The following is an 8707-nucleotide window of genomic DNA, read 5'->3' as shown; positions in this document are numbered from 1 at the left end:
CATCGGCTGATAATGATGATGATGATGATGTATGTCTGTTGTATTTACGTACGTTCTTCCGTAGCGCATAAACTATTCGTTCAATTTTGAAAAATAAGGTGACTAGGTATTTGTTGTTATGGCTTTGGTATAAGTTACATTTTAGCCGACTTCAACAATAAGAAGACTCGAGATTTAATCGAAAGTTGAGACAAAAAGTTAAAATAGTGGAGTTGCAGACTTTTTGTTTTCTTGTAGTTTAATATGGTAGAAGTTTTCAGAAACAACTTCTAAAAGCTTCACTGCTTATAGGTAAACTCAAAACAGTAAGAGGGAGCCGTTTATTTACAAGCACAATAAAAACTTGAATATTTCGTTTGGTTAGATCTACTACCAGATATTAATGAACAATGTAATCTGCAAATGCATCTCGATACTCGTATGTATGAGAATATTCAACAGTGGGAACACAAAGTTTGAATATACCGGCACGTCGTTCGCGAATAAAAAAGAATATACGGAATAGGGACCCTGTCACAGACAGCGCGACAACTCAAAGCAAGAAAAGCTTCATTTCATTTGAACTGTAAAACCGATTGCCGACTCCATTCAAGAAGTTAAATCGATTTTTAACCGACTTCGGCGAAGCCAAAAGGAAGGGTTGTGATTTTAGCAGTCTATGTATGTTTGCACGTATGTTTCCCAAGGTGCTGGAATGGCGACCCCGCACCGGAAAGCGAGGTGTTGGTCGACCCTCCACTAGGTGGACCGAGAACATCAAGCGGATCGCAGGAAACCGCTAGATGCTGGCGGCTCGAGATCGTTGCTTGGAGTTCCATGCAAGAGGCCTATGACAGCAGTGGACGTCCATCGGCTGATAATGATGATGATGATGATGTATGTCTGTTGTATTTACGTACGTTCTTCCGTAGCGCATAAACTATTCGTTCAATTTTGAAAAATAAGGTGACTAGGTATTTGTTGTTATGGCTTTGGTATAAGTTACATTTTAGCCGACTTCAACAATAAGAAGACTCGAGATTTAATCGAAAGTTGAGACAAAAAGTTAAAATAGTGGAGTTGCAGACTTTTTGTTTTCTTGTAGTTTAATATGGTAGAAGTTCCATTTTCAGATGAGGGTTGTAGTATCTATCTACCTAGCTAAGTTCAAACAGACAGGCCTTGGAAAGGTGTTGTGTGAAAACGAAGGATGTGTCAATGCAAAAACATAAATGAATATCATCTACGTATGAGTATTTGATAACATCGATTATTCGCTAAACGGTAGATATCGATATCGCTTATCTGTGATAAACGGGTTTTGATGTTGTCTAACTCAGTATCACTTTAAATTCTAAATGTTTTGATAAAAATATTGCGTTTTGTTGTGCTGACGTTCCTTTAGTTTATAAATTTATAATTACCTATTAATGGAATATATTTAAAATGTAGTTTATTTGGATAAATTGTTTTTTTTTTGACAGTAAAACAGAAAAAATAAATTAATAAAGAATCGTTCAGATACCGTTCGTGCAGAAATGTAATAATTGTTATTGCTCTGGCAATACACAGAATAAATATTTTGAAATATTATAATTATAAATTCATAAATTTTTATTAATTAATAATAATTTGTCCTGTTGTTTTGTAAAATGAATTTTTAAGCCGTTTTTGTTGTGTCAAATAAAAGTTCATTCATTCATTCATAAGCAATTAAAAAAGTAATTAAAACATAAGCGTTGCCGGTTGCATTGAAATTTTGCTCAAATGAAATATTATTATGAACACTGGAAGCGTCTGAACACACATTCTGAATAAATTTGCAAATGGTTTACACGATATTATGGAAGGGAATATTTTAATGGAGTGTCTTAGTGGATGCTAATTGAATGAATGTTAATGCAAGGTACCTACTATGCGAACATTCGTATCATTCGGATACTGAACTCAAGACTTTCAAATGTTACAATGTTCTAATTACGTATATGCTCCACTGTAAAGGCTCTGGACTTAATACAGGTCGTGCGTTCGATCCCCGTCCGCTGGATTATTGATTGGTCTGATCGGGAAGATTGGTCATATTTAAAAAAAATACGGCAAATCATTATGTATGTGTAATATCTATTCTTTAAAAAAGTTAGGTAACTAATTATTAATGTCATTTATCAAGATTCACCAAAATAGCTCAACTTGTCATTCTTGGTAGGTACCAACCAAAGCCACCACGGCTCAAGCTCCTCGGCTACCTACTTCCAGCAATAATAAAATGACCATCATAGGTTCTTAGTCCAAAAAGTTAAAAAAATTAAGAACACTGCAAGGCCTGCCCTCGGAGATTCAGAAGAGAGTAGATTCGGAGCTTAATCCATGCAGATTGGCGTATTTTGGATGTTAACTTAACACTGTATGTTTCAGTTATTATTAGATTTATGTTGACTGGTGAGTCAACATAGGAGAAAACCTATAATAATTATAACCATAAATTACAAATATTTTTGTTAAATAAACTAGTCCATTTATTAATTAATTGCGTGTCATTTTGATGTATCTATTTCCGTTTCCGGTGTTTCCATATAAAAACAGTTCCTTAATTTTAATAATATTATCTTAATCTTAAGTAATACGATTTACAAAATATAAATTTCGAAACAGAAAACTTAGCTCCAGGAAAAAATAATTACTTTCTCTGTCTACGAATCACACTCTTTGGGGCTGTCAATTTAGTTTCGTTTAGAAATTGGTGCATATTTTTAAAACATATCGCGTCGTTCCGCGTTTTATAATTGAGGTTCCATTAAAATTTTTGCTTACTTGTAATAAAGTTTGTTAATGTTGCATTAAAAAATAAACTTAATCCACACAGACATAAAGTTCACATTTGACATTACGTGCGAATTGAAAATGTACGTAAACACAGTATTTGATGAACACGGGAAGCACTCGCTTTAAATAAATTTGCAGGTGGTTTACATGTTATGGAAAGGTACGATGATCTTAATAGGGCTTCTTTGATTTAAATAATTTTTAAAACTGATTACTGAACGTGACTTTGGGCGCGATGTCTCTTCTAAAACGTAACATTATGTGTTTACTAAAAATACACAGCGTCGCTTTGAAGATGGTTCTGTGAGGTGTGTACCAAACCTTATATTGGTCTGTGTACTCACCCTAATTTTCCTGCTAAATTGGTATCTTACTTATCTGTCACCTGCGAGGGCGTTTATTGCATCTGTGGGCAAGCCCTTCCTAATGTCATAGCGTTTTGTGGATTCCTGCGATATTCTTATTTAAAAATCCTTGTCAGACATCGGTATTCACCGGTGAAGCTATTGCCATTCATGAGGCGGTACAATATGCCAAATCCCATAGCCTAACTAAAATATTGATACTTTCCGATTCAAAAAGTTGTTTGCAGGCTATATCAGGCAACATCTTTAAAAGCAGCAGTAATAGCTCCCAGATAATTATTAACATCAAAGAAGCACTACATTATTGTTGTGTTAATAATTTTGAAATAGCTTTAGCATGGATCCCTGGACATAGTGGGATATCTGGTAATGAGCAAGCAGACTTATGGGCTAAGGAAGCAGTTCAATCTGGACTTCCAACCTACAGTTCCATATATTGTAGTGATATTCTCCCCTTGGCTAAAACCTATTTGTTCAGAATGTGGAGTCGTAGATGGAATGAGCTAACCAAAGGCAAACACTATAGAAACATTCAACCTGATATACCCTGCAAACCCTGGTTTTTTAAATTTAAACATATTTCAAATAAAAGAACAACATCCGTTTTATGTAGATTGAGATTAGGACATGTATGTACGCCCGTATTCCTGAATAAAATCAGGGTGAGAGATAACTCGCTTTGTGAATGTGGTATTGACGAAGGCTCTGTTGAACATATTTTTTTCAATTGCATCAAACACCCGATATCATTATATGACTTAATACCCCCCAGTACTCCTCGCCCAATACACTTCCCTTCTCTACTCAGTTTCCCAAATCCTGCAGTACTGAAATGTTTATGTAAATATATAAATCTATATGATATTAAAATATGAATATACACTAACATGGTTCTATATGATGTTCGAGATACATATTTTATGTTAACCCTATAATCTGTAACCATTCCCTATTTTACTAATTAATACCTATTATATGTTGTGTTGTCTTGGTGTTTAGGTCTAACAAGCGGTATATATAAGAGCGGTCTCTACAAGAACTGAAAAGAAAGCGCAACGGAACAAACAACATGATGTCTTTTCCACTACGTTGACATTGGCGGAATTATTGCGAAACAATCGCAGTACAAAGTGCCATAGACAAGAAAGAAGAAGAAGAACCGCCGTAAATATTTTCATCTGATGAAAAGTATTGCTTTATGTGTATAAAGAAGTTTTTTCCGGCCTATTATTATGGTTAATAGAGAAAATGAGCCGTGAAAGTGATGAACACTTACAGAGTGATGTTGAAATGAGGAAAAATGCCCATTCTCGCGGAGAGAAGAGAGTTGCGTCATCTTCAACTACTGCAGCAGTAGCGATAGCGACTCTGTTTTGGATGCGGAACGTACAAGTTTACATCCGCCTAACACGAGGGCAAGATAGGATAAGAGTGACTCGCAGAGGCGTACTTACCAATGACGCAGGGGGTGTGTGACAGCCGGCCCGGCCGTTTATACTTATTAACATTTTTGTACGTATTCCATTTTGACCGCGCGCTTTTTAAAGGGCGCTAGGTAATGCTTGCACCCAGGCAATACATATGTTAGAAACGCCTCTGGTTACTCGGATCCTCATAAACTTTTTGATAACTAGGTAAGTCAGTTATCAAATTATATACAGGGATTTATCCCGTCCATGAGGGCCCAGGCCTCAGTTGGGCTCGGGAGCCCTGGCAGATGGGGCGGCTGTGACACCATCACACTCCTCTGAGTTTTCAATAAATTCCAGTGGTTGAACTGGAGTGATAATATTACAACTGGAGTCACTAAGAAAGTGAAATAGCTCCAACTGAGAGGGCTGAAACCCTTAGTAAACTTCATCATTTTGGTACAAAGGAGGGCGAAGAGGTAACATTTTCCAAGGGTATTCAAGCTTTGGTTGCTTGCCAGACTTTACTGAGTAAATATTAATGATGAGCTCTGCTACTACTAGCTAGTGCTAAATAGCTACTACTCTGAACACAGCGAATGGCAGGTGGAATAACCCATGGAATTTTGCAACAGAACAATTTGCTACTAATCAGGGAGAATTTAGAGGAAATTATTTATTAGGCCAATAATTCTTGAGAACAATTGACACCAGGTAATTTGTATAACAAGGTATTATCACATAAAAAAAAAAAAAAAAAAAAGAGCCTGTAACTCCATTAACATTAAAATACAGTGATCAGTAAGTAATATCAGGGCCTTGGCCTTACAACCAAAGGTAACAGTAAAACTTTTACTAATAATGTGAAGAAGGAAGTAAAAAAAAAAAAAAAATAAAAAAAATAAAAATAGAGCATTGGGGACTCAATATCTTACATGAAACACATTTTATTTATCCACACAAATGACCAGATAACACCAAGTTGTCTGTCAAAGATGTTTTTTATTCCCAAGAGAGACGGCAGCCACTGCCCAGTTTATTGACCGCAGGGGACTGAATGATTGTGTAAAACAAAGAGGATTCAGCTAATTTTCTTATGCCTCAGTACTAGAATTTCTACAGGCTCATTGATACTACCTCAGGGTAATGTACCCGGGTGAATTACAACATGTCAGCCCGGCTCTTTGGTCTAACATCAACCTCTTGGAATTCCGCAACTATGACGAATTGGATTGCGGAAATCCTTCGTTCAAGCGGAATTCGGCAGCTTTAACGAATTGGATTGCGGAAATCCTTCGTTCGAAAGGAATTTGTGTTCTAGCCCACCTAGACAATTTTCTTTTAGTCCACCAGGACAGGCCAAAGTTGATTCTTCAGATGGCTGAAGTTGCATAGCTTTTAGAATCTCTGGGATGGCGAAGAAATTATCCAAAAGCATTGCTAAATCCAATACAGGAATTGAGCTTTAACGAATTGGATTGCGGAAATCCTTCGTTTGAGAGGAATTCGGGTTCTAGTCTACCTAGACGATTTTCTCTTAGTCCACCAGGACAGGCCAAAGCTAATTCTTCAGACTGCTGAAGTTGTGTAGCTTTTGGAATCTCTGGATACCTAAGAAATTATCCAAAAGCATTGCTAAATCCAATACAGGAACTGAGCTTTAACAAATGGGTTGCGGAAATCCTTTGTTCAAGAGAATTTTGTGCTCTAGTCTATCTAGACGATTTTCTCTAAGTCCACCAGGACATCAAAGATAATTCTTCAGACTGCTGAAGATGTGAAGTTTTTGGAATTTTTGGGATTGCTAAGAAATTATCCAAAAACATTGCTAAATCCAATACAGGAATTGAGCTTTAACAAATTGGATTGCGGAAATCCGTTGTATAAGAGAAATTTGTGTTCTAGTCTACCTAGACGATTTTCTCTTAGTCCACCAGGACAGGTCAAAATTAATTGTTCAAACTGCAGAAGTTATGAAGTCTTTGTAATCTCTATAACTTGGTATTACTTGGAACACCAAGATAAACCAAACATCATTGTCACTAGAGAAGACAGACAGAATACAGGTAGCACTGAGAAAGATACTGTATCAGGACTGTTGTACATTGGAACAAATGAAAAAGCTGCTGGGATTTTCGCAGATTGTGTAGTTCCACAGGGTCGCTTGTCTACATCAACACCCTCACATTCATTGCCTGACAACCGACGAAGCAGATGGCAGTCAGGGAGTACAGTTAAAAGAGAGTTACATGTCGGGAACCTGGACCAAAGAACATGTAAGATGTCATTGAACAAGAAGGAACTGGTCTCAGGCATCAATACAGAATCAATCTCACATATTGTAAGATGCCCACACTGTAGTTCAGTCCGACAACCTGACTCTTGTCTCCAATACAAACACAAGGAGGGACTCAGACACTGAGTCTCTTCAATTTGTTAATGCAAGTAGTTGAGGCTGACAGAAACAAGGAACATATTCCTATCAGCCCATTATCTCTCGGGGAGATACTACTCCACAGCCGATCGCCTATCAAGGAGACGAAGGCTATCAGAGTAGCATTTGTTACACAAAGCAACAAGCCAATTATATTATCATTGGGGAAGACTTGACGTCGACTTATTTGCATCCACAGAGACAGCTGAGGTCAAAAGATATGTCTCATTGAACTGTAAAGATCACTCAGCAATGTTCTCAAATGCCTTCAATGGAGTTGGCATCCAGGAGAGATATTCCCTTCACTGAACCTTAGGCCATATGTATTGGCACACCTAAGCAAGGCAGGTCACTATATTATTGTAACACCTCTGTGATTGGTTGGTGTAACATATATGAAATATTATGAGGGTAAGCATAAAACGTATGTCATTAACTTATGTTAATAAACTAGTCTGAGTTCAACCGCCATTGTGTTTTACTTGATAATTACAAGTGGCGCAGTTATTAGGAATTTTAAGCAATAAAACGTTATAATGCCGTACGGAAAGATACACGAATTTGATATTCACGGTGGGGCGAAATGGGATTCCTACGTAAGGCTAGTGAAACAGTTCGTTCTACTAAATGCGATCGACAGCGAGTTACGAGTGGCAACGTTGGTCACGCATGTCGGCCGCGCCACCTACGAGCTTATGTGCGACTTGACCTCGCCGGAGCACCCGGAAGACATGGAGTTCGAGGAGTTAGTGACGCTAGTCCGAGAGCATTTAGAACCGAAGAGGTCTGAAATCGCCGAGCGGCACATATTCAGACAGCGACGGCAGGGCGAAGCTGAAAACGTGGGCGCGTTTCTGCAGAGCCTTAAGCATCTCACGGCGTACTGTAATTTTGGTGCGTTGCTCGAGGAGAACATCAGGGATCAGTTCGTGTCTGGCTTGCGAAGCGAAGAAATGCGCTCGCGATTGTTCGCGGAACCTACGTTAAATTACAAAAAGGCGGTGGAGCTGGCGCTCGCATTGGAGGCGGCCGAGAGGCATGCGGAGGTGGCGGCCTCGCGCGGGATCGCCGTCGATGGAGCGCCGGGCTCAGCGAGCTCAGGACTCATTTATAGCGGGGAAGGCGTTCACCGAGTGGCGGCGGCGCCGGCGCCCGCGCGCGGCGCGCGGCCTCACAAGCGGGGATGCTGGCGCTGCGGGCACAGGAACCACGCGCCACACCAGTGCAAGTTTAGGTCTTATGTTTGTAATTCGTGTAAATTAAGGGGCCACCTGGCTCGGCAGTGTATTAGTGGAAAAAGTGAAAAGAAAAATCAATTAAAATCTCAAAACTATATAATGCAAAGTAGTGATACAGAAAGTGATGCTAGTGACGGATTATTTCATTTTAAAACGCAGGCGCTGCAGGCAAAACGTAAGGACTGTCCATATCAGTTAAAGTTAAAAGTAGAAAATAAGTATTTTAAGTTTGAAGTTGATACAGGCAGCAGGATATCGGCAGTATCGAAGTCATTTTATGATAATTACCTATCGCATTTGCCTATTGTTAAAGACGACGTTAAGTTTCGTTCGTACTCGGGTGATGCGATCGTGCCTCTCGGTCGCGTCAATGTACACGTAACGCGTGAGAGCGAGAGCGCTGTCTTGCCGTTGTTTATCATACACAATGGAGGGCCGCCATTGATTGGTCGCCTCTGG

This window comes from Bicyclus anynana, chromosome 12 (assembly GCF_947172395.1).
Source record: "Bicyclus anynana chromosome 12, ilBicAnyn1.1, whole genome shotgun sequence".
NCBI classification, from domain to species: domain Eukaryota; kingdom Metazoa; phylum Arthropoda; class Insecta; order Lepidoptera; family Nymphalidae; genus Bicyclus; species Bicyclus anynana.
Note: the sequence above shows the minus strand (reverse complement) of the source record.